The sequence below is a fragment of the Schistocerca cancellata genome, chromosome 4 (assembly GCF_023864275.1).
Source record: "Schistocerca cancellata isolate TAMUIC-IGC-003103 chromosome 4, iqSchCanc2.1, whole genome shotgun sequence".
NCBI classification, from domain to species: Eukaryota; Metazoa; Arthropoda; class Insecta; order Orthoptera; family Acrididae; genus Schistocerca; species Schistocerca cancellata.
Window position 1 is genome coordinate 344,658,982 of NC_064629.1, and position 25,616 is coordinate 344,684,597.

Genomic DNA, 25,616 nt, shown 5'->3' on the forward strand with positions numbered 1-25,616 from the left:
ACCTGTTGCATTCTGTACGTGTTCTGCCAATAAATAGCAGTCTTTGGTTCGCTTTCCCCACAACGTTATCTACGTGATCGTTCCAAAGCCAAAGACCGACTACGGTTTGTGTGGCCAACCTAGTAAATAAGTATAATATTTTTTGGTGTCTTTCAGATGTCTTTAATAATACATTTCACTGATACTGTACGCGTAGCTCGTTACCGCGTGGACAGTGTAGCGTCGAAAATCTGTTGACTTTGCTAACGACGATTTTCGGGTGGGGAGTGAAGCTGAGAGGATCCCGCGAACGAGCATAATTCGCGGCCGCCGCTCGATGCGAGCGATCGCCAGGGGCGGCTGCCGCTGGCGGAACACCTGGTTGGCCGGCCGAGGTAATCCTCGGGGGCCCCGGGTGCGGCGCGGGGCTGGGGCGTGGGTGGTGGCGGCGGCGGCGGCGGCAGCGGCGCTGCTTCCGGCAGCCGCTATCTGCTCGGCCGGCGGCTCGCCCGCGCAGGCGCCGACGCGTCCCCTGGCGTAGCAGCCGGTGCGATGCCGGCCGCGCATGCGTGCCGCGCCTCTCGCCTAGGGCTCGGGCGTCCGATCAATGTTCGCTGTTCCACGCCACCGCTCGCCGCATCCACCGACACACACACAGACACACCCACACACCGCCGCAGACTCACACACCTGCACCGCCGACGCGCACACACACACCGGTGTCCGACGCACGCCGAACGCTGCATGCATGAAGTGGCAACTGTTACTGCCGTGTAGACGCGGTCAGCGACGGTCCACTCCTGCGAGGAACTGTCATTGCCAGGTAAGACGTGCGGCGCTCTCGTTCTGCCTTTGCGACGCGCTCTTCGCAGTCGCGACGCGGCGACATAATGTCGCAGATAGAGCTTTCGTTCGTTTCTTTTCCGGTCGTGTCTCCTTGCAGGTTAGAAGGAATGACTCGCTATGCAGCCAGCGCGCTACGTGCTGCGCGTCCTAATAACGCGAGTAGAGAGCAGCAAATCTTTTTGAAAATTGTGCGAGTCGGGTCCGTGTTGAATACGTAATGGGAACTGTCGTGTGCATTGTGTCCGGAAGTTTATCGATAGCCGGCCGAGACGGCGTCGCTGCGTGGCGGCGGCCGCAGACAGCTTGGCTCTGGCGCGTCCTCGCTCTCAGCGCCCCCACCACACACGATCCCGCCCTCACACCAGACCCATTTCTACCCAACATTTGCCAGTAGAATTTTAGTCCACTTCTCACTCTTTCTGTATATGCCTAAGATTGTTGTCACAGATGACGAGATGAGAATGTGGAGAACATCATTCCTCTACGGAATAGTACTCTTAACGTTTCCGCATTTTACACCCAAAAAAATATACATACGATACGCGCTGGTCTTGGTGTAGTATGAATTTTTATTTCCAACTCTTGAGCTGCCTGTTGGGCTGTTCTGTGTCCAAATCAGTGTCTCTTACATACCACAAACATATAGAATTGTGATATAAGAACCTTAAGAATTCGCTATTTATAGCAATAATTTCCATCGTGACAGTTGCCCAGCTTCGAAACCCACAAGTAGGTAAGACACTAAAAATTAAATTTCGCTCATCTGGCGACACTCCGTGCAGGCCCTGCGGTGAATGTCAGCACGGAAAAGGTTACCGCAAAATAAACAACACGAAAGGTCTTCGCAGTTGAGGCAACCTATCTTCCGTTCCACTGCACTCTTCCACTGAAGAGGTCTGCGTCTTTCATTTACAGCTTTTTCCACGAACTGTCTGTGATAACTGGTGTGGATCGCGTGTGGGGCACCAAAAAATAAAAAGATGCATCGTATAAGAATTTTCTGCGCTTCCGGCAATTGGTGTGCTGATGTGAATCGAAAGCATACGCTTGAAGCCACTCATCTTCCATTAGCCTATGTATTCTATTAAAACCTATGAAAATATACTTACAAAGCTACTGAAATTTCTCTTAAAATTGTTGTGTAATTGGTTGAAGTCAGTAACTGTATTATAAATTTATCAAATAATTTTTACCACTTCAATCACTTCTTACTAATATCTACTAGTACGACGCGTTTGAGCAGGATGCTGATATCATCAGATACATCACGGATGCACATACATTTAACTGTAATACACCTGACGAGAGCAGCATGCTGCCGAAACGGGACGTGCTAACAAATATTAATAAAAAGTAACTGAAGCAATAAAACTTATTCCATAAAAATTAAATTACAGTACTCCGTGCACAACGTATCTGGTAATGAAACTGATGTTCCCTCATATCCACAATTCGGTGTGCGTCAAAGTTCCGATGACCACACCCAATTTGCATAGTGATAATTATTGTACCTACATAATTATCCTACTTAACCAAACTTGTAATTAGGTTCTAGCAGTATGAGTTGTGTAAGTACAAATGATTTTGTGTATAACAGATTCGAAGTTAATATTTCCTTCAGTAGGCTGTTAAGTCCACACAGTCTGCACAGAACCAAGTGCGGGTAATTCTTTAGGGAACCTAAGTATTGCGTGATCGCTTTGACCGTTGTAACAACAGTTCCCTGAAAAGGTTAAACTTTTTCTTCTACGAGAAACAGATCAACACAAATAGCCTGTCAGCTGGTATTACTGAAAAGATTCCCAGGTTTCTGCAGATATCGAGCGCTTGCATAATTAACATTTCCCAGTGAAGGCGGCTTTTGTGCAGCGACGAGAAAGAACATTGATTATGAGTGTCTGAGCCTGAACGAGGATGTTTATTCCTCCACATTTAATTTTCCACAGAAACAATTTTTTCACCCTATCTCTTTCACTTTTGCAGTATTTTCCGGTAATATCGATGAAACTTCACGTTATTTTTATTGTAGAAATTCTTTCTATCAGAAAAAAGAGAATATTTTTAACTGTAACACTTTATGATTTTGACATGATGCCGGCCGCGGTGGCCGAGCGGTTCTAGGCGCTTCAGTCCGGAACCGTGCTACCGCTACGGTCGCAGGTTCGAATCCTGCCTCGGGCATGGATGTGTGTGATGTCCTTAGGTTAGTTAGGTTTAACCGGTTCTAAGATCTAGGGGACTGATGACCTCAGATGTTAAGTCCCATAGCGCTCCGAGCCAATTGAACCTTTTTTTTTTTAATCAACTAAACAATTTTCTTGACCAGTAACTAAAAATTATTCAAAAATGGTTCAAATGACTCTGAGCACTATGGGACTTAACTTCTAAAGTCATCAGTCCCCTAGAACTTAGAACTACTTAAACCTAACTAACCTAAGGACATCACACACATCCATGCCCGAGGCAGGATTCGAACCTGCGACCGTATCGGTCTCGCGGTTCCAGACTGTAGCGCCCAGAACCGCACGGCCACCCCGGCCGGTCCTAAAAATTGTAAAATACTTTCTGTTTACATACCCTCTAAGGAAAAAAAGGAAAGAAACGACACATTAGGAAGGAATTATTCGAATGGGACGGAAATCGGTAGATATGACGTACATGTACACATAGACAAATGATTACGATTTCAGAAAAATTATACGATTTATTCAAGAGAAGAGCTTCACAAGTTGAATAAGTCAATAACGTGTTGAATCACTTCTGGTCCTTATGAAAGCAGTTATTCGGCTGAGCATTGATAAACAGAGTTTTTGGATCTCCCCCTAAGGAACACCGTGCTAAATTCTGTACCACTGCTGCGTTAGATCGTCAAAATTCCGAAATGGTTGGAGAGCTATGCCCATAATGCTGCAATTGGGGAGAGATACTGCGACCTTGCTGGCCAAGGTACAGTTTGGTAAGCACGAAGACGAGCAGTAGAAACTCTCCTCGTGTGCGGGCGGGCATTACCTTGCTGAAAGGTAAGCCCAGGAGTGCTTCCCGTGAAGGGCAACAAAACGGGGCGTAGACTATATTCGACGTACCGTTGTGCTGTAAGGAAGCTGCGGATGACAACCAGCAGGGTCCTGGTGTGAAAAGAAACGGCACCCGAGACCATCACTCCCGCCAGCTGGGCCGAATTGCGAGCGAAAGACAGGTTGGTATCCCACCACTGTCCGTGGCGTCTCCAGACACGTCTTCGGTCTGAAATATCATTGACTGCAGCAGACTTGTCTTCAGTGATGAGTCCCTATTCGAACTGATCTCCGATGACCAATGAAGACGTGTGTGGAGATGCGCCGAACACCAGTGAGATACCAACCTGACTGTCGCCTGTCATACCTCCCGACAACATCTTTGGTTGTTCATCTGCGGCACTCTTACACTATGCCGGTACGTCGACTATATTCTACGCCCCATTTTGCTGCCCGTCGTGGTAAGCCATCCTGGGTTTACATTTGAGTAAGATAATGACCACCCGCTCACGACGAGAGTTTCTACTGCGTGTCTTCATGCTTGCCAAGCCGTACCTTGGCCAACATGTTTGCCGGATTTCTACCAAACTGAGAACGTTTGGAGCGTTATTGGCGGGGCCCTCGCACTAGCTTAGGATTTTGACGATCTACGTGCCAGTTGGATAGAATTTCGCACGATCTACCTCAGGAGGACATCGACAACTCTATCGATCAATGCCAAGCCGAATAACTGCTTGCATGAGGGCCAGAGGTGGACCAACACATCATTAACTTGTTCAATTTGGGAAGCTCTTTCTTTTGAATAAACCATCCAATTTTTAAAAAATTACAATCAATTGTATGTCTGTACACGTACTATCATGCTCAAAAGTATCCGAACGACCAGAATACCTTTCCTCCTGGCTTGCATGCAGCCCACATAACGTAGCTGTCTTGCAGGTACCCTAAACTCTTTGCGTTATAGTCGTTTGAGTACAGAGTATGGATACTGCGAGAGACCACTAGAGAACACAGTTCCTTATGGCAATCGGTCCAACTACAAAATAACTCCACAATATTGCAACTACCAGGAAACATGTCATTAGAGATGTGACAGTCCTTAAGGGGGGTAGGACGTCAAACGGGATGACTTGGAGCAGGAGAGACACCACAGGACATTTTAATTTCCATTGTCTATACTTTTAAAAATAAATTCATAAAACTTTGTCAGAATGACCAGAAAGGATTCAGGATTTACACTTATAGTGGTGGGAGTTCAAAAATATACGAAAATAATTTATTTTTTTACATTTGTGTTCCACCTTCTTTCACTTACCATTGGTTGCATTTGTTGCTATAGGTACACTTTTCTTCATAAGTAATGGACATTCTTCGATGAATTTTGCACAGCATACAAACCATACTTATAGGTGTATGAAGGTCTAGAATTTTCCAAATCTATTAAAAACTGTGGTAAAAATTGAGACAATTAACTATAAAATTTGAGGTTTTTCTAAATATGAAGTTTAAAATATAACAGCACATTAATTTTTTCATAAATTAAATAATTTCTAGAGTTTCATACACCTGTAAGTATGGTTTGTATGCTGTACAAAATTCATCGAAGAATCTCTCTTACTTATGAAGATATGTGTACCTATAGCAACAAACGCAGCCAATAGGAGTGAAAAAATTATGAACTTTCACACGTAGAAAAATTATTTTATTATGATTTTGAACTTCTACTGCTATGATTGTGAAACCTGAATCCTTCCTGGTCATGCTGACAAAGTTTTATGAATTTATTCGTAAAAGTATAGACAGTGGAAATTAAAATGTCCTGTGGTGTCTCCCCTGCTCCAAGACGGCCCGTTTGATGTCCTACCCCCCTTAACGCTTGTAAGCATAACTTTATGACAATATGTGACATTTCAAAAGGGTTACCACACTCATTGGAATCTGAAACAACTGACTCCGTCACATAAATCATACGGTAATCATTAGGCAAAATTTAATATTTTTATGAACAGGAGAATTTGGGATAATCTCTGGCCTTTCTACAACAATTTGAAGTATTTTCTCTCTCTAAACCTTGTTCCTACGGCGAGTGGTTTCGCGTAAGCTGGTTGTTCAACTACCAATTAATAAAAAAATAAAATGAAGGCGAGCGCTACAGACAGCCGCTGTTTTATACATTCATCAGTATTGGCGTCCTGCCTGCATTATAAATAAAGAGAACACAAATTAATATTAAGCCTTCTTCTTGGCCTAAAACACTAAACGGTGTCTCTTTTACGCTTCCATCAGGAAGAAAAACTTTTCATGTCGGTCTTGGTCTTCTTGATCGATGGTGGATGGTGATAAAATAATTTAAAATCAAGAATCTATCGAGCGAATGAGGAATGTGAAATGGAGTGACTGATTTATATGTATATCCTGCTCCTCTTTTTTAAATTAAATATCTTAGCCTTTGTTGCACAAACATTTGTGATATAGTTATATGACACCATTATTAAAAAATATTACCACAAACAAAACGTTCATTTTTCATAAACAAAATTTTCTCCCTAATAACACTACAGATTCAGTACTGTGTCCAATTTCCATCCTCCTCTACAACAGCATATAGCTGATGAGGAACAGATACAACAAGTATTCGCATGAAGCTGTTATTCTGAGAGATTTATTCCTACTCATCATCAACTGCATCGGACAGTGCTGCCTTGGTTGTTGGTGCAGGTCTACTAAACCTAATAATTTTTTCCATTTCTGTCCATACATTTGTATATATAGCTTCCAGTGCTCGCTGGAGGAAGGCAAGGACAAGCAATCTCCACTAGCTTCCGTATTATAAAGACGCATGAGGTTGAGGATTAATTCATCTGGCTGGTTGGTTGATTTGGGGGAGGGGACCAAACAGCGAGGTCTTTGGTCTCATCGGACTAGGGAAGGATGGGGAAGGAAGTTGGCTGTGCCGTTTCAAATGAACCATCCAGCCATTTCCCTGAAGCGATTTAGAGCAATCATGGAAAACCTAAATCAGGATGGCCGAACGCGGATTGGACCGTCGTCCTCCAGAATGCGAGTCCGATATACTAACCACTGCGCCACCTCGCTGGGTGTGAATTCAGTCTTCGGTTGATAATCGTATTTTTAGCAGTACCATACCCTCATGTGGCAACTAATGATTTCCACAGCTACAGGACCACAACTTGTGATATCTCTTAAGCAAAATACTTACGCATACGAAAAGATGGCCTGGCCCAGACTGTGCGGACTTCGTTTTTTAACTTCTTCCTAGGTGACAATGACCAATGTTGTTGCTTAAGTCGTTTTAAGTGGAAACTATATTGCTTCAATTATGACAAAGTTTAAAGAAATCTTCTTAACAATACTAAAAGGAAAGGAGGAACGAAATAAAACCTCTCGGGTAATTGGCGACTGAATGGCAGGTCGCTGAGTCGGATGTGAGTTTTGCAGCTGCGCAATATTTTTCCTCATTGTTGAAATGGATGTTAGATTTATACTAAATTAAACTAAATTCCGTCCAAACGGGCCTCGGAAGCTCCAACAGTACCGACCGACCCCGTGTTGTCCTCAGCCGATAGGTGTCACTGGATGCGGATAGGGAGGGGCATGTGCTCAGCATATCTTCCGGCCGTTGACGATTTTCGTGACCAGAGCCGCTACTTTTCATACAAGTAGCTCCTCAATTGGCCTCATAACGGCTGACTGTACCCTGCTTGCCAACAGCTCTCGGCAGACCTCTAGGGTCACCCGTCCAAGCGCTAGCCAAGCTTGACTGCGCTTAACTTCAGTGATCTGACGGGAACCGATGTTACCAATGTGGCAAGGCCTTTGGCACTAAATTTACACTAATTCTGCGAACATATGGACCACTTCAAATGCTCAAATATGAGTTCATTGCAACAGCTGATCTGCAATATTTTTCCCCTTAACACTACTTGAAACAGGTGACGTCAACCACGTCATCTGGAAAGAATGACCGTGGCATTTAACGGACTACATGAACAGCCTCTGGCCTCTGCATTGGAATTTCCCGCCAGTTTTAGCATTTAAAAGCGTCATTTCTAAGAGCATGTAAATGATTTAATGCAACGCGATTTATGTTATCAAGTAACATCTTAATTTATTTGTAATGAAATCATCGAATAATTGGAAATGTCCGATATAACTTGAAAAGTATTCCGTAGATGTCAAAGAAGAACTAAAGAATTACCTATTTCTGAGCAATAGCTTTAAAAAATTACCAAAAAGTACTAAACGCTTCCTTCAAGCACACGTGTAGCAGCAGTGGAATGAAGAATATAATAGCAATAATGACAGCAATAATCAAAATTTCTGGTAACTTCATACTCTGCGGTGGTATTTCTCGAACTAAGAAACTTGTTGAAATAATGAACATTTTAAAATGGCCTCGAATCGGGGCTGTGATGGTTAGAAGCATCTTTACATTCCACTGGCGTGAGACCAGTATAATTCCAGTGTCAGAAGCTTGCTAATAATTAACCAGTTAATAAAGAGATCTACTTCACCTCTGGTAACGCGAAGTGAAGAACGTCAGGTTGCACCGTATTTCATAATCTTGTGTCATACCCCTTCCCTGGCAACTGGTGCAGAGCCGGGTTTGGCTGGGCCGTTACAGAGGCGGAAGCGCCGCAAACAAATAGTCACCGCTAGGCTTGCTTAAACTAGATATTTTATTTTATTTAATGAATCAATGGTCCTTTAAATTTGTAAATTTAGGATTAGGGTCAAAAAAGTTTAAGCCAAAAAATCACATATGTCATCATTACTTAAATAATGGCTACGTCTCACATGTAGAACATGTCATGAATTCCAGAATACCACACAGGACTTTTAAAGGCAAACATACTAATGACATGCGAAACAAAGCAGTACTTACGCTAATGTAAATTAAGTCATCTGTTTTTCAGAACATCATTATTCCATAAGTTTATAGTCGTTTGTTGTAAAGGTAAAGGTACATCTATTCATCCTTAGTGAACCTGTGGAGAAGATCTCTGAGGTCTAATCTTATCAAAAGAATACATAAATAAAGTCTTTGTAAGACTTGGCATTTGGGCATTTTTACTAATGATTTCAGTCTAAATCATAAATATTTGATTTCTTAAACTTCACACGTTACTGGTTTCGGCGTTTGCCTCCATCAGATCATTACGACGTCAAACAAATTATAAAATGTTTCTCGTCACAGAACTGTGACTTCTTGAAGTACTGTATTCAAGCTAAAATATTATATGTACTTAAGGATTATACACGACTGGCTTCGACACAGACAGGCTTTTGTTTCCTCTGCGTTGATTAAGAGGTAGTTAATTCAATAAATCATTATCAAACCATTTCTTTTTTGTTCATGAAAACCAATAAGAAACCTTTAACTGGATTCACTCTCAAATAAAAGTATGTATATTCTTTACTATCTATTCATCTGGATTGCCGTCAGATGGTTGTCTGATACTACTAAAAGGCCATGTTTTACAGCTACGTGTTCTTTTCAAAGCGATGTTACGACATTTCTTTCCTTAAAATTTCAGCAAAACCAATGTAAGACATGCTCTGCTCTGTTTCCACCGAGTAAAAGAAATACTGACGGTGTCAGCAGGAATGAAAGAAGTCGCCGAATTCATGGGGCATGTGTGAGTTTGCGGCACCTCACTGTCCCACTTCAGCTAGCTTTGGAGGACACTAAAATTAATAAAGATAAAACAGTTTAGTTATTAAATCACAGATTTTATTTGTGAGTGTGGTTATCTTACAAAGGAGACATGTGGACAACTTTTGAGTACTTCTTTGCGCTTGTTTTATCTCAGAAACATTTTCGGAAATACAGATGTACAAGTTCCAATTTCTCAGCTAACAAGCAGGCCGAATAACGACAGATTATAGAGAAAATTACTAGCAGCGCACGGGGCGCGCCCTGCCGGGGCCGTATTGACGCATGCAAGCCCTTTCTGTGAGGGCCTTTGAGAGATGCTACGGCATCTTCCCCCTAGCCCACCCTTACTGGCTCAGACGTCACTACTTCTGAGCTTCAGACACCAAAGCCTAGCGTTACGGCTGGGTAGGAACAAGAGGAAAAAGAAATGCACGCAAAAGAGCCTTAACGAGAGGATTATTGTTATTTTGCTCTTTAAGAAAGGACTATTAGAGTGAAGATCTCGTCGAATGTAGATGTATTGTTAAAATAACAGGATAATGAATCTGTCTTCGCTATGCTTATTGATCGAGGAACCCTCCTAGAAGTCACATGGTGTATTTTAGAGAGACTACAGAAAACCTAAATCAAGATAATTGAACAGGGATTTGGCGCCTGTTACTCTAGAAAACATATCCTGTGTCTTAACAACTATGCCATCTCCACTGCTATATTTCATTCTCTTTCACTGTCACGAGCTACATCAGTTTCGTATTCGCTATCATAGACATTTATTTATTTGTTAATAGGGAAGTGAGGTGGACATCTCATGCATTCTTTTAATCAGAAATTGGCATTAAAAACGAACAGTTATAGTTGAATTTCATATCACTCTTCGTGAAGTACATCGCTCAGTTGGTCCAGAGAAAGGAAGGGAGAAATTTGCTTCATAAAAAAAAAAAAATAAAAAAAAAAATTGTTGAAATGAGTGTGAAATCTTATGGGACGTAACTGCTAAGGACATCAGTCCCTAAGTTTACACACTACTTAACCTAAATTATCCTAAGGACAAACACACACACTCATGCCCGAGGGAGTACTCGAACCTCCGCCGGGACCAGCCGCACAGTCCATGACTGCAGCGCCTGAGACCGCTCGGCTAATCCCGCGCGGCTGCTTCATACACATCCGAAGAGTGGATACTAGTCATTCACTGACGTTAAGGTCGGGCAAGAGAAGGCAAGTGTTCAGTGTCACTGTCACGTTTATCAAAACATGACAACTCTGGATCACAGTAATCTTGAAACACAATGCTGTAATTCTAGGCAGAAACAAATTTAGACGGTGCATCCACTACCATTCTACATTCACCTAATGACTGAAAGTAATTTACTGTGCACTTAACAGATTTTATAGAAGATGGAAAATTAAAGTCTAATGTACTGTCGACAACTAAGTCGTTAGAAAATGTACATAAGCTTGCATTCTGGGAGGATGGGGAAATCGCCCATGTCGTTTTCAAAGTACCAATTCCAGGAGCTGCCTTAGGTGGGGAAATCGACCGTGTCCTTTTCAAAGCAACAATTCCAGGAGCTGCATTAATCGGTTTTGAGGAATCATGGAACAGCTAACTCGGAACTGCCGTTCTCCAGAATGCCAGCCGTGCTTCTTAGCACTGCGCCACCTCGCTCCCTTTCGACAGAAGCTTACCACTGCATTTCATTCCAAGGCTTCATAGATTTCGCTTCCAAGTTTCATGCGAAGACTCAGGCAGTCCTCCTTTGAGAATCATTTATAATGAAATTCGACCTGTTGCCGAAAGTAATGAAAAACAGAGTGGTCGAACCATACAATAAATTTCAAGATATGAGCGGTTCAAATTTTACCCTTTATTCTCCCTCTTTTCCGCAGCTGGCTGACTTCGGTATCTGTTGATTTAAAAGTCGCACTTTTAAATTTGTGTGCTTTTCCTGGGACTGTTTTTGTGGTTCAAATGGCTCTGAGCACTATGGGACTTAACATCTGAGGTCATCAGTCCCCTAGAAATTAGAACTACTTAAACGTAACTAACCTAAGGACATCACACACATCCATGCCCGAGGCAGGATTCGAACCTGCGACCGTAGCGGTAGCGCGGTTCCAGACTGAAGCGCCTAGAACCGGTCGGGCACACCGGCCGGCACTGTCTCTGTGGTTATGAGTTCTTTGTGACGTAAATGGACTATTGTGGAATGTTATGTCGCTATTGATAGACAATTATATCATTCAGGACTTCCTTGTCTGCTAGAAATGACGCTCTTTCAGGATCATCACAACTTTAGGCACTATTCCCATGTGCGTACATAATAACTTATCAGTCTTGTAATACATGCTTCAGAAGTACAACGTAGCTAGGTTATCAGATGTCGGCAAAAGTAATGTACTAATGAAATACTGTTAAAGAGTGCCCTTTTTTCTCACAATCACTGTGTTTGCATTTATTTACTTTCAGTTTAGTCGGGACTCGGGGTAGTATTTTGATCCTGTGGAATATACTTGGAAGTAGATAGTTTTTTTCCATTTCTGTATGGATGTTCGGTCTTATTTTCAGGTTCCACCACAAAACCGATTACCGGAAACAAAGAAAACATGTACCTCTCACACTGTCAAGTTGCATAGAAGGGAAAACATACAAACACACAGTGAAGATCCACAAATATTACTGGCGCGATTTGCAAAGATCTATCTTATCTTCGATGTTTTGCAGGGACTCGGTGGACGATCGTGTGGAATATTAACGCAAAGGATACCAGAAAATAAGAACGATATGCGAGAGGAATGTCTCATTACGTGGGAGTAAAAGTTGAGGCTGAAAAATGCAAGCGGAAAAGTACTTTATATCTTCAGCATACGAAGAACTATGCTCAGGACATTTAAGATATTTTCTTTGTGTATTGTGTATTGGGGACGGGATAGGTGAGTAGTGCTGGCAGCGATCGTCACGTTTGTAACATTCCTTAAGGCACACGTGTATCTTGGGTGTTGCTGAATGGCGAACACCTCAAGGAGCTCAGTCTTCGGTGAAGGAGTTCGCTTAGGTAATCCAGAGGCTCCCGAACTAAAATCTTGTCAGCGCTGCAAATCACTGTTAGCTGGACATACATCAATGACCACCGTGGGTTGGTATGGTGGAAAATAGTGTGTTGCATGGAGCAGGGATATTAGGTTAAATACGGTGATTGCGAGGACTGTACTGACCTCATTTAAAAATTAAAACTCAAGAAACCCAGTCTCATGTATTCTGCCTTATGATGATGTGAATGACTCTGGGACGAAACAGTCGTTATCAAGTAACCTCCAGGGCACCTGCCGCAACCCATTTGTTTCAGGCCATGCCTACGTCAACCTAGCGTTTTATGTGTCAATCACCCCGAAGTGCCAACAACCACGAACTTAAAAGGACCTGAGTCTCAAGTTCTCAAAAATGGTTCAAATGGCTCTGAGCACTATGGGACTTAACATCTGAGGTCATTAGTCCCCTAGACTTAGAACTGCTTAAACATAAGGACATCACACACATCCATGCCCAAGGCAGGATTCGAACCTGCGACCGTAGCGGCAGTGTGGTTCCGGATTGAAGCGCCTAGAACCGCTCGGCCACAACGGCCGGCCTCAAGTTCTCCCGTTGGATCGTTATCACCAGTATTACAGAAGAAAAGTAAAAGAACACGATTATTTCAGATCGCGTTTATTGTAATGAAAATGGTGGTAGATATCTCTGATGAACTCTCCAATTTCACATTTCAAACTGCGCTTTCACATAAGCTACATAATTTAAAACCTGTTCAAAAGGTTCTCAGTGGTACTCTGTTGACTGAAACAGAGTGACTGTGCTGTTCAATGTGGCACGTAGAACTCGCGGAATTAAAGAAGGGATGTTTCCCTTGACGTAATGACAGTTGAAATTAAAGGACTGAGAGAATAATGTGAAAATATAAGATTAATGGATGTTATGAATGTAATGAAGAAAGTGAAATGAGTACTTGGAAGAGTAGCCTCCTTCGTACTCGTATTCAGTTCTCCTTTGTTGCTGGAATATTTCAAGGTCGCATCCTCTCGCGTGAAAGTACACTACCAGCCATTAAAACTGTAACACCACGAAGGAAAGCCCTAAACGTCAAATTAACATGAAATTTACTACATTCTGGGATATGCAGATGATAAGCATACGCCAATGTCTTCTGGCCAAGGTAATGGTATTTATAGCCACGTAGCGGGTTAGGAACGTAGGTATACACTGATGCGATAAAAGTAACGGGATAGCGACGTGCACATACACAGGTGGCGGTAGTATCGCGTACACAAGGTATAAAAGGGCAGAGCATTGGCGGAGCTGTCATTTGTAGTCAGGTGATTCATGTGAAAAGGTTTACGACGTGATTATGGCGGCACGACGCGAATTAACAGACACTGAACGCGGAATAGTAGCTGGAGCTAGACGCATGGGGCATTCCATTTCGAAAATCGTTAAGGAATGCAATGTTACGAGATCCACAGTGTCAAGAAATTACCTAGAATACAAAATTGCAGGCATTAGCTTTCACCACGGACAACGCAGTGGCCGACGACCTTCACTTAACGACCGAGAGCAGTGGAGTTTGCATACAGTTGTCAGTGCTAACAGACAAGCAACACTGCGTGAAATAGCCACAGAAATCAATGTGGGACATACGACGAATGTGTCCGTTAGGACAATGTGGTGGAGTTTGGCGTTAATGGACTACGGTAGCAGACAACCGACGCGACTGCCTTTACTAACAGCACGACATCGCTTGTAGAGCCTCTCTTGAGCTCGTGACATCGGCTGCACGCTAGACGACTGGAAAACCGTGGGCTCGTCAGGTGCGCCCTGATTTTAGTTGGCAAGAACTGATGGTAGGGTACGAGTGAGGCGCAGACCCCGCGAAAACGTGGACCCAAGTTGTCAACAAGGCACAACGCAAACTGCTGGTGGCTCCATAACGGTGTGGACTGTTTTTACATGGAATGAACTGGGCCCTCTGGTCCAGTTGAACCATTCGTTGAATGTAAATGGTAATTTTCGGCTACTTGGAGACCATTTGCAGCAATTCATGGACTTCATGTTCCCAAACAACGGTGGAATTTTCATGGATGACGATGCACCATGTCACCAAGCCACAGTTCTCTGCTGTTGGTTTGAACACTCTGGATAATTCGAACGAATTATTTGGCCACCCATCGAACATTTGAGGGACATAATCGAGTGGTCAGTTCGTGCACAAAATCCTGCAGCGGCAACACTTTTGCAACATTCTAGACGTTCTGGATCTCGTAATACTGTACTCCTTAACGATTTTCGAAATGCAATGCCCCATGCGTCTCGATCCAAGTACTATTCCGCATTCAAAGTTTGTTAATTCCCATCGTGCGGCCATAATCACGTCGTAAACCTTTTCACATGAATGACCTGACTACAAATGGCAGCTCTGCCAATGCTCTGCCCTTTTATACCTTGTGTCGGCGATACTACCGCCACATGTGTATATGCACGTCGCTGTCCCGCTACTTTTGTCGCATCAGTGTATACCTACATTCCTAACCCGCTACGTGGCTATAAATACCATTACTTTGGCCAGAAGACATTGGCATATACTGGCAAGGAAATTTGTGTGAAGTATGGTAAATTTGCACGTGAACTTTTAACGGAAGGTAGCTCACCTGTGTAATGTATCAAATGCTGACATGATCATCCAGAATAACATACTCTACCTGTCGCCCTCAACAAAGACTTACAAACAGTTGCAGTCACAAAATATACCCAGAGGAAATTGACAGCATGTTCCTTGTATCTTTGTACATTCAACGTACTGAGTCTATAGAGAGTGAAACTCTGGAGACTCTCACTGATTAGTTCTGAGAACTATTATCTGTTCTGGAAGATTTTAATGCTTATATTACGCTGTGGGCCTCTTCTCTGATACTGGGTGGGAATAATTGACAGTTTTGTGAAACTTGAGGACTTACGTACGAATCTTCAGTGTCTGGTACATGACTCACTTCTGAATTGCATCATGATCATTCTCCACTAATGAATTGTCTGCACCATCCACCTTAGATGACGTTCAGATGGAAATAGATGACAATTTTCATTCAAGAATATTTCCCTGTCTGTATTCAGTTCCAGAAGAGAGTAGTCCATAGAAGAAAGCTGCCGAAATGGTGGCTCAGCGGGCCAAATTGGACTCTGTAGAGCCAGCTCGCTTTGTTTCAAAACTGTAATGGGGACTTCGATTAGTGGATCATATCACAAATACCGTCTATCGGGCAGCTTACTCAGCCTTACCGAAGTCTGCAGGCCGATCCAGAAGGCAATATGTCCCTTGGAGGAACTATCGTTGCTGCCCTGTGCTCGGGGACAGGCTGGTTGTACTGTGGAAGTTCTTAAATACAGATCAACAGCAAAGAACATTGCAGCACCTTCCGTTGTGAAGGTAAAACGAGGAAGAATAACTAAGGAGAGCAGGAAAATGTCATAATAGGAATTCCTGGACTCAATCAACCCAACAACGAGACCCACTGTGAGAGTGGCCAGGAAGATATCCAGCACACATTTCAGGTCGCTAGTACTAGCTTACTCTACCAAAGAAGCCTGTGCACAAGCCCTACAGACCACGCCCGAACATTTTCAGGAAATTTGGCTTAACTCCAGCCACCGGATACAGCTTGACCAGCGTTCAACAGCGAAGATCGAAAAGCTGCCGTCAGCGCTGATTGAAAGCCATAGACGCCTCGAGTTTCAGAAACGCTGAGGCGTTGCCATATGAACATAGAGAAAATCGCATTACGTATTTGATATTTACAGAGGCGCGAGGAAGCTGAGTTAAGCCCACTTCAACTGTAACGCTACTACCATGGCTATCATGGATCCATTGTTTCGTGACCAAAATGAAATCGTGGAGAGTGGCAGCCTAATTTTCACTCCTCAACAATAAAGAAGCGTACAACTGGCCTTTCTCCATGTGGGACCAGGTGTTGACATTGCTCCTGGTAGTGGTCAGATTCAATATAGCGTTACAGCTTAATACCCAAAGAATCTTTGAATATTCAACTGCGTTTGCCAGAAAGAAAAGTTTCTACATTCTTTGATGTAGGCAATACTATACCTCATCCTGAAACAAGGGAAACACTAGACTTGTTCCACTGGTTATGGTAGTGTCGCCCTTACTGGCCACAAACCGCAATTGGTAGTTCATCGTCAAGGACTTGGAGAAGTAGGTATATAGCAATGGTTTCAAGTTCTCGTGATAGAAAATATTTTGAGTTGATTTACAACGTTCTTTTCAAGTTTTTAATCAAACTCAACTCTAAATAACGAGCACTACCCTTATTTTTGAAAATTCGATTATGTATGTGGAGCTCACTTCAAATTTTACACTTACGTGGTTGCCGCATCTGAGGGACCTAAATGCAATAGGCCCAAGAGCGATGGCCAGTCTTAATTGCGTTGGCCAGAGGTCACTGGGAGCAGACAGAGTTTTGAGTTCTACAAGGCTTTTGTTTCGTCCCAGCACGATTATGGTTGTACATTTTATACATTGATAAGTTTGTCATACCTTAAAGCCATTAAAATTGTTAGGCTGGCAAGGCTATTTAACACCAGTCCTTCCTGTCATCTGCACCGAAGTTGTAGAGACGCCAATTGCCTCCCGGAAGTAATTCTCTACGGTGGATCTGCCATACGAGCTACAGGCCACCTTATCATCACTGTAATTTCATACTGTTTCTCGTCCTAAAATTGTGCATCCCTTCACAAATCGACCACTAGCAATGAGACCATTTAGGATATGTGAAGTATCAGGACATTTTGAGAGACCTAGATTTCTGTTTTAAGCCTATTGTGGAGTAAGTCACTGTCCTAGCTATTGAAGAGGCCCCGATTAATTTTAAAATTATTGAGCTGTTGAAAGAACTCTTCCCCTCACTACTTTTAAAATCAGTGTTTACTAAATATTTTAGCTGATCATCACACCTGTGTTGTAGTAAATAACGATGGTTTTAAATAATTTTATTCCATCGACTTCTCTGTGGTGGTCCCTGAATGTGTTCCCAAGATTTGAATATCAAATAAATTTATAGTTTATGTACCCAGCAGACATTTGACTACAGAATATTTCACCTACAGAGGCAAGGGAAGCATGTATCTCTCTGATGGGTAAGCAGGCCACGTGGGAACTCAAGGAAACAACTAGCAGTTGTGAAGCCAGTCAAGCCAACAACTTAGCCTAGGCTTTCCTCTTTCAACTGTTCATTAGAGAAGAAGTAACGTTAATGCGCTTCCGGGTAGGCCTCTGTCCTACGACGCATGGATTTCTGCTCTGGCGAGAGAACTCACCAGAGTGCAGTGCTTGTGATGCATGTATTTCTGTACGCTGCATTTTATTTCAGTGTGTTCCATATCATAATAAGATGACATCAGTCCGTTTACCAGCACAACTGCCTTCTACTTCAGGCGACGATAAGACGAATGTGGTACGTTTTTCAAGAGTGTGTATTTTTTCTGATCTGCTGCTTAAATAGTGTGTATTCGGGGTACCTCCTTTATTCATTATTTTTGTAGTTATTAGCAACAATATTTTGACCTGATTTTTAACATTATTCTCTGTGTGTATTTGTATTTCAACAGGATGTCGCTGCGCCTTCTGATTTGCACGGACAGGCCGGTCGACACTTACCTCACTATGATTGGGAAACAGAGGCGGGGTTGTGAATCTCTGAGTGGAAAGCGGGAGGCGACCGCACGGCGGTCTGCTTACGCCTCTATAACAGGTTTTCAGGTATTGCCCACTGCTGAAAATACATACGGGATGCCTCACTTCCTGTGAGATCCGAGACAGAGCAGAGAGTGAGATTGCTTGTCATTGAGAGCTCCAGTGTCAAGCGGGTGATGGAGCCCCTCATGGAAATAGAGGGTACAACGGCAAAAGACGAAAGGTGAAGACGGCTCACCCAGCAGCGACTGAGAGCTCTGGGTGCATCCGGCTGCAAATTGTGGCTCATGTTGGCACGAATGATGCGTGCCGGCGTGGTTCAGCGGCCATCCTCTGTTCTTACAGGCGTCTGGCTGATCTAGTGTGGAGAGCAAGCCTCACTCGCATGATGGAAACAGAACGATAATTTTTTAGCTTCTTTCCCAAAACTGACAGCGATCCTCTGCTTTGAAGCCGAGTAGAGGGCTTAAATCATAGACTCAGACGATTCTATGAGGATTTAGAATGCAGGTTTCTCGACCTCCACTGTCGGGCGGAGAAACGTAGCACCCCTCTTCATACCTAAGGCGTGCACTACACGCAGGAAGTGGCTACTAGGGCAATGGCGTACGTGTGGAGTGCACATGTTGGTTTTTTAAAGTAGAGGTCACAACAGATCGGAGACAGACAATGTTAATATAGCATTAGTTAACTGCAGGAGCATCTATGGAAATATCCCAGTACTAGTCTTGCTTATAAATGGGAACAAAAACCACAGGGTACTAGGGGCAGAAAACTGGTTGGAACCAGATGTTAACAGGACTGAAATTCTAAACCCCAACTGGAATGTAAATATATCACAAAGATAGATTGAACACATGCAGGCGTGTTTGTGGCAATAGAAAATGTGATAATATCTACTGAGATTAGGACAGATTCAGAATGCGAAATAATTTGGGTGAAGATAAGTGTTAAAGCTGGAGCAAACATGGCAATCGGATGCTTTTATAGACCCCCTCGCCTCAGCCCTGTCTCAACAGCAGTAGCGGCGGAAAATTTGACGCGTAAGTTGGAGAATGTTTCATGTAAATTTCCGGTTCATGTTATAGTTTTAGGTGGAGATTTCAACTTTAATGGCTATAGACTGGTAGACGCATGTGATTATGATGGGTAGTAGGGACGGGAATCTTGTAAAGTTTTCTAAGTGCCTTATCCGAAAATTACCTTCAGCAGTCAACTAGGGAACCGACTCGCGAAGGTAGCATCTTAGACACGTTAGTGACAGGTGAGTAAGCGTAGAACAGGGAGTAAGTGATCATAAGGACCTTACAGCATCGTCGAATAGGAACACAAGTATGAATACAGAGAATGGTAGGAAGACGTTCCTTTTTTGTAAAAGCGACGAGAAGCAGATTTCTGATTACCTGACAGGTCTTCACAAAAAAGAGTGACATGAAACCGATTTCAGATGACCTGCTAGGTCAACAAGAAAACTTCATGTCCAGCACTGACAACGTTGAGCGCCAATGGACGAAACTTCAGAGCAATGCACAATACGCTTTAGGCAGATATGTGGTGAGCAATGTTGCGAGGGACGGAAAAGACCAACGATGGCTCGGCTACCAAGTTAGAAAGCTGCTACGAAAGTGAAGAGTGCTTCACTGCAAATTTAAACGTAGGCAAAGCCTAACAGACAAATAAAAACCAAACGGAGCCAGAAGTAGCGTAAGGAGGGCCATGCATGAAGCGTTCACCGAATTCGAAAGCAAAATTCTATCTACCAGCTTGGCAGAAAATGTTAGGAACGTTTGGTCTGATGTTAAATTAATAAACGGATAGAAGCCATCTGCCTAGACGCCCCGTGACCATAATAGCGTTAAACGGAGGATGACACAGAAAATATCGAAATACTAAACGTCTTTATCCAAAACTGTTTCACTGAGAAATATTGTAAAATAGTTCCTCCATTAAACCGTTGCACGAACGACAAAAGTCACATACTGAAATAAGGTAGAAAAGCAACTAAAATCGTTCGGCAGAAGAAAGGCCACTGGATATAACGGGACACCAATTCGATTCAAAATAGACTATGCGAAAGTACTCGCCCCTCTTCTATCAGTAGCGTACCGTAGGTCCTTGGAGCAGCGAAGCGTTCCAAATAATTGTAAAAAATCACAAGTCATTCCCGTTCGCAAGAAGAATGTGGGAACAGACGCATAAAGCTATAGGCTTATATCTCTAACATTGGTCTGTTGCAGAATTTTGGAACACGTTTCATGCTCGCGTATAGTGATATTTCTGGAGACAGAAAATCTTATCTGTAGGAATCTGCATGCGTTCCGAAAACAACAATCGTGTGAAACCGAGCTTGCTCTGTTCGCGTCCCCGAGACCCAGAAAGCAGCAGAAAAGAGGCGCCAAGATACATGCCGTGTTCGTAGACTTCCGGAAGGCGTTCCGCACTATCGCCTAGTGAACAAAATACGAGTGTGCGGAATATCGGATCAGCTGTATGACTAGATTGAAGAGCATGTCATTCTGAACGGAGAGAAGTCTTCGGACGTAGTAACTTCGAGCGTGCCTCAAGGAGTGTATAGGACCATTGCTTTTCACACTATATATAAATGACTTAATACATCATGTTGGAAGTTCCATGAGGCTTTTTGCCGATTATGCTGTCGTTAATTCATATGTTCTATATGTTTTCGTAAATTGCACTGTAAAAAATACTGCAACCAGCCACAAGTTTGTTTCGGACTTGAGCCCATCGTCAAAGGGCAGTGTTCATATCTTGGCTAGTTTTACATTTGTGTCCTAAAATACAACAAATTTTTGTGATTACATAGTTTAAAAAGCGTTTTACGTTGTGTATAAGCTCTATATATTGACCTTACTTCATGAAAAGATCTTCTTTACATATAATAAGAGAGAGGTTTGATTCTTTTCCGATCCATGCTGATCCATGAGCTAAACTAAATACAAGATAGCGGATGCTGTTCTGATGTGCCAAAGACTATGATATGTGTACAGATATGGCATAATTCTGGAACTACTGCAAAGATAATTATCCATAGTCCACATCATTTTAAAGCTATACATTTAATTATTTATGTCTGAAATCTGCTAGCAATGGCTAATGATTAACATACTCTCTGCCAATTAATTGTTATTTTTATTATGTTAAGATCCTTACAGTTGCATGAAATTTTGGAGGTACATTTGGTTTCTTAGTTGTCGTTGATCATTCAGGATGCGGTCACGTTTTCTGTGAATGTGCTTGTATATTTCTAATATTTCTTATTCATTTGTACTCCTTTTTCCCTAAATGTTACATTTCTAAGTTTTCTTCGATGCTTATCTCTGTGTTTCCGTGTTGGGCCAAGTGAGCAGCGAAATTTAGTTTTTTTTGGGTTGTGAGCCTGAGAGCATCAGTATGTTCTCGGTATCTTACGTTGAAACTCCTTCCACTTCGGCCAATGTAAAATTTGAGACACACAGAACAATTTAGTTTAATGCTGCCAGACTTGTGGTGTACTTAAGTCTTTATATTTAATTTACGAACAATTTCGTCTTTCATAATACTGTTTGTGGAAAAACTGATATTGATATTTTTAGCACGGAATGAGTTTGCAGTCTGATATGACACCTTACCAGTAAATGATAGGAAGGAATACTTCACAGAATTTTGAGGAAATGTTTGTGCTAAAGGTCTGTTTGATGGGGACGTTGATCGCTCTTTGTTCCAGCATTTGTTTTTAATTCTATTGTTTAATTTATTGATGGTTTAAGAACTGTAACAATTATGGAGGCCATCAGTTTGATTGTTTTTAGTTCTTGTAGTTTATCTTTAGTATACAACGTGATTTTTTTTTCCATTCTATTGAGCAGTCTCCTAGAAAAGTTGGAAGGTTAGAAAATTGTAGCGAAACGCAAAAAACAAGCAGAAGATCGACGCTTGGTGCAGGGATTGGCAATATAAACAATTGTAACGTATTGCGAATACAAAGACAGGAAGACCTTTTATTGTATGATTACATGATTGCACAACAATCACTGGAAACAATTACTTCATAAAGTATTTGGGAGTATGCGTACAGAGTGATATGGAGTGGAACAACTACATAAACTTAATCGCAGGTAAGACGAATGCCAGGCTGAAACTCATTAAAAGAATCCTCAGGAAATGAGGCCCATCAACAAACGAAGCACCTTAAAAAAATCTCGTTTGACCAATACTTGAACACTGCTGGCAGTTTGGGATCCATACTAGATGGGACTAATAAAGGAAATAGAAAAGATCCAAAGAAAAGCAGCACGGTTTCTTAGAGGGTCATTTAGTACGTGCAAAGGCGCCATGCGGATGCTCATCCAACTCCAGTGCCAGACTCTGCAAGAGACCCGTTATTCGTCATGGCAGTAGTGGGTGAAGGCGGGTTCTGGTCTAATGGAGGACATAGTTCTCTAAAGTAAACAAACCAGCCACTTGCGCTAGCCTAATTTTACGGCCCTTATGAAAATAAACTGTTCAACTGGGTACATATTTTGTTTATTTAGGTCATAATTAATGGTCAATAACTGTCATGATAATGGCAATTAATGGTCAATGACTGTCATGAGAATTACCCTAATTTATGGGAAAGTTGGCAGCATGTTACTCAGGTGTTCAATTCTTTTATCTTAAAGAGATAATTGTCATTTTTAATTATGGTAATTTGTGACCCAAAACAATGATGCCCCCACCACTATCACCACCCCCACTCCTCCTTAATGTCCTTCCAGCATCCTGAGACAGTCATTTTTATCTGAACTTCGTTGGAGCAGCAACAGCAGCAGCAGCAACAACATATGATATTGGAATCTTCCAGCATAGCATAGTACCGACCGGTTTTGGCCAATTTTTTGCAAACGTTTGGCAGCCACGCTATTTACGATTACGTATCTAACTTTTACCGTTTTTTTTTTTTTTTTTTTTTTTTTTTTTTTTTTTTTTTTTTTTTTTTGAGAAGACGCCCATTTCATTGCTGTTTTACTGATTTCCCCAACTGTTTTAAGAAAAAGATACACGTAAATTTGCGTTTCGCTGTTATTTTCCCCCACTCTTTAGGATGTTACACAAAATACTTGTTTCGTGACTATTTTTTTTTTTTTTTTTTGAGACGACACACATAGATAAGAATTTCGCTTTTATTTTATCTGTTTTTGGGAAACACATATAAAATCCTAGGCTTTAAATGATTAATAACTATTATCATATGAGGCTATTTGTAATTTTTTGTGATATGTCAAAATTTTATCATTTTCCCATCAGTATTCTCCAAATACCTGCTTTTTCAAAGAGCACCACTTAAATGCGGAGATTTAAATGAATAACCACTAACAACACAGCGTATCCCTGCAAGGTCACAACACATATAACACTATTTACAGATATTAAAATTTTATCAATTTTCTCCTCAAATAACTACTTTTTTCAGGAAGTCATACCACAATGAGGAAAACGCAACAGGCCCACGTTTCGCTTAAAACGAACCTACTCCATGCGCATTTAGTGTGTGACGTAATTGTTAGCTCCTATAACGCTACATGACTATATCGGACTTGTAAGAAGTAAGAGCTGGAACACTTCTAAAGAGAAAGGTATGTCTTCCATTCGCAAAGCCCGCACTTGGTTTCTGTACTCTGCACAGTGATTCCCACCGCACCATGGGAGACTTCGTCTTCGCTGCACCATAGCGTATCTGAGTATGAGAGATTCATCGTCGGCCAAGGGCTGCCCCCTGCATGAAATAACTCCCCCCCCCCCCTCCTCCGCCGGCACGGTACGGCGTACAGACCTGTCGCCGTGGCTACTGCTACCGGAAAGATCGTGGACGTTAATACACAGTGTTCACCCCACACATCCACGTGATGCAAACACTGTTGTAATCACATTATTTAATCTCATTTTTTGTGTCTTTAGAAGACGACAGATGTTGAGCAATGTCGAGGAGGAGGGAGGGGAGTGGTGTTTAGCGTTTAGTCGGCAACGAGGTCATTAGAGAAGGAACCATACCGGCATTTGCCTTAAGCGATGTATGGAAACGAAGTGTCAAACTTGACAATCGTGATTCTTACTTATCTTTTTTTTAAAATATGGCGTGCGATTTTACCAGTAGACGGATCTCGCATTGATGTCTGTATAGTTTTGATTAGATAGCACATAGTTCAAATGAGTGTAAAGTCTCGAGGACATTTTGGTAAGCTGAGTATTAACGTCCACGATCTCTCCAGAAGGCCGGCCTCGGTGGCCGAGCGGTTCTAGGCACTTCAGTCCGGAACCGCGCGACTGCTACGGTCGCAGGTTCGAATCCTGCCTTGGGCATGGATGTGTATGATGTCCTTAGGTTAGTTAGGACTGATGACCTCATATGTGATGTCCCATAGTGTTCAGAGCCATTTGAACCATTTGAATTTGATCTCACCAGTAGCAGTAGCCGGCGGCGACAGGTCCTGGTGGGTTTTATACAATGATCTTCTGTCCGTACGCCGTGCCGAGAGGAGAGGGGTTGGGGGCTATTTCATACAGGAACAGCCCTTGGCCGAGGACGCATCTCTCATACTGAGATACGCTATGGCGCAGCGAAGACTGAGTCTTCCTCGTTGCGTTGGAAACCATTGTGCAGGGTACGGAAACCTAGTACGGGATTTGCGAGTAGAAGACTTACCTTTTTCTCTGTAGAAGCGTTCCAGCCGTTCTTTCTTACTAGTCCTGTATAGTCATATAGCATTATGGGAGCTAACAGTTACGTCATACACTAAATGCGCATGGAGTAAGTTCATTTTAAGCGTAACATGGCCTGCTGCGTGTTTCTCAGTGTAGTGTGACTTCCTGAAAAAAAAGTAGCGATTTGTGGAGTAAGTCGATAAAATTTTTAAGATCTGTAAATACTGTTATACACTCCTGGAAATGGAAAAAAGAACACATTGACACCGGTGTGTCAGACCCACCATACTTGCTCCGGACACTGCGAGAGGGCTGTACAAGCAATGATCACACGCACGGCACAGCGGACACACCAGGAACCGCGGTGTTGGCCGTCGAATGGCGCTAGCTGCGCACCATTTGTGCACCGCCGCCGTCAGTGTCAGCAAGTTTGCCGTGGCATACGGAGCTCCATCGCAGTCTTTAACACTGGTAGCATGCCGCGACAGCTTGGACGTGAACCGTATGTGCAGTTGACGGACTTTGAGCGAGGGCGTATAGTGGGCATGCGGGAGGCCGGGTGGACGTACCGCCGAATTGCTCAACACGTGGGGCGTGAGGTCTCCACAGTACATCGATGTTGTCGCCAGTGGTCGGCGGAAGGTGCACGTGCCCGTCGACCTGGGACCG

The 25,616-nt window shown here is 42.8% G+C and overlaps 1 protein-coding gene across 1 annotated transcript in view; it reads left to right on the forward strand.

Annotated features, from left to right (window-relative positions):
- The first annotated feature begins 608 nt into the window (after positions 1-608).
- The window catches only part of LOC126184643 (synaptic vesicle glycoprotein 2B-like), a 255,137-nt gene continuing 230,129 nt past the window's right edge, over positions 609-25,616 (forward strand). The window contains exon 1 of the mRNA XM_049927121.1: positions 609-802. The gene's annotated coding sequence lies outside the window, so the exon portion shown is untranslated. The remainder of the gene's footprint in view (positions 803-25,616) is intronic.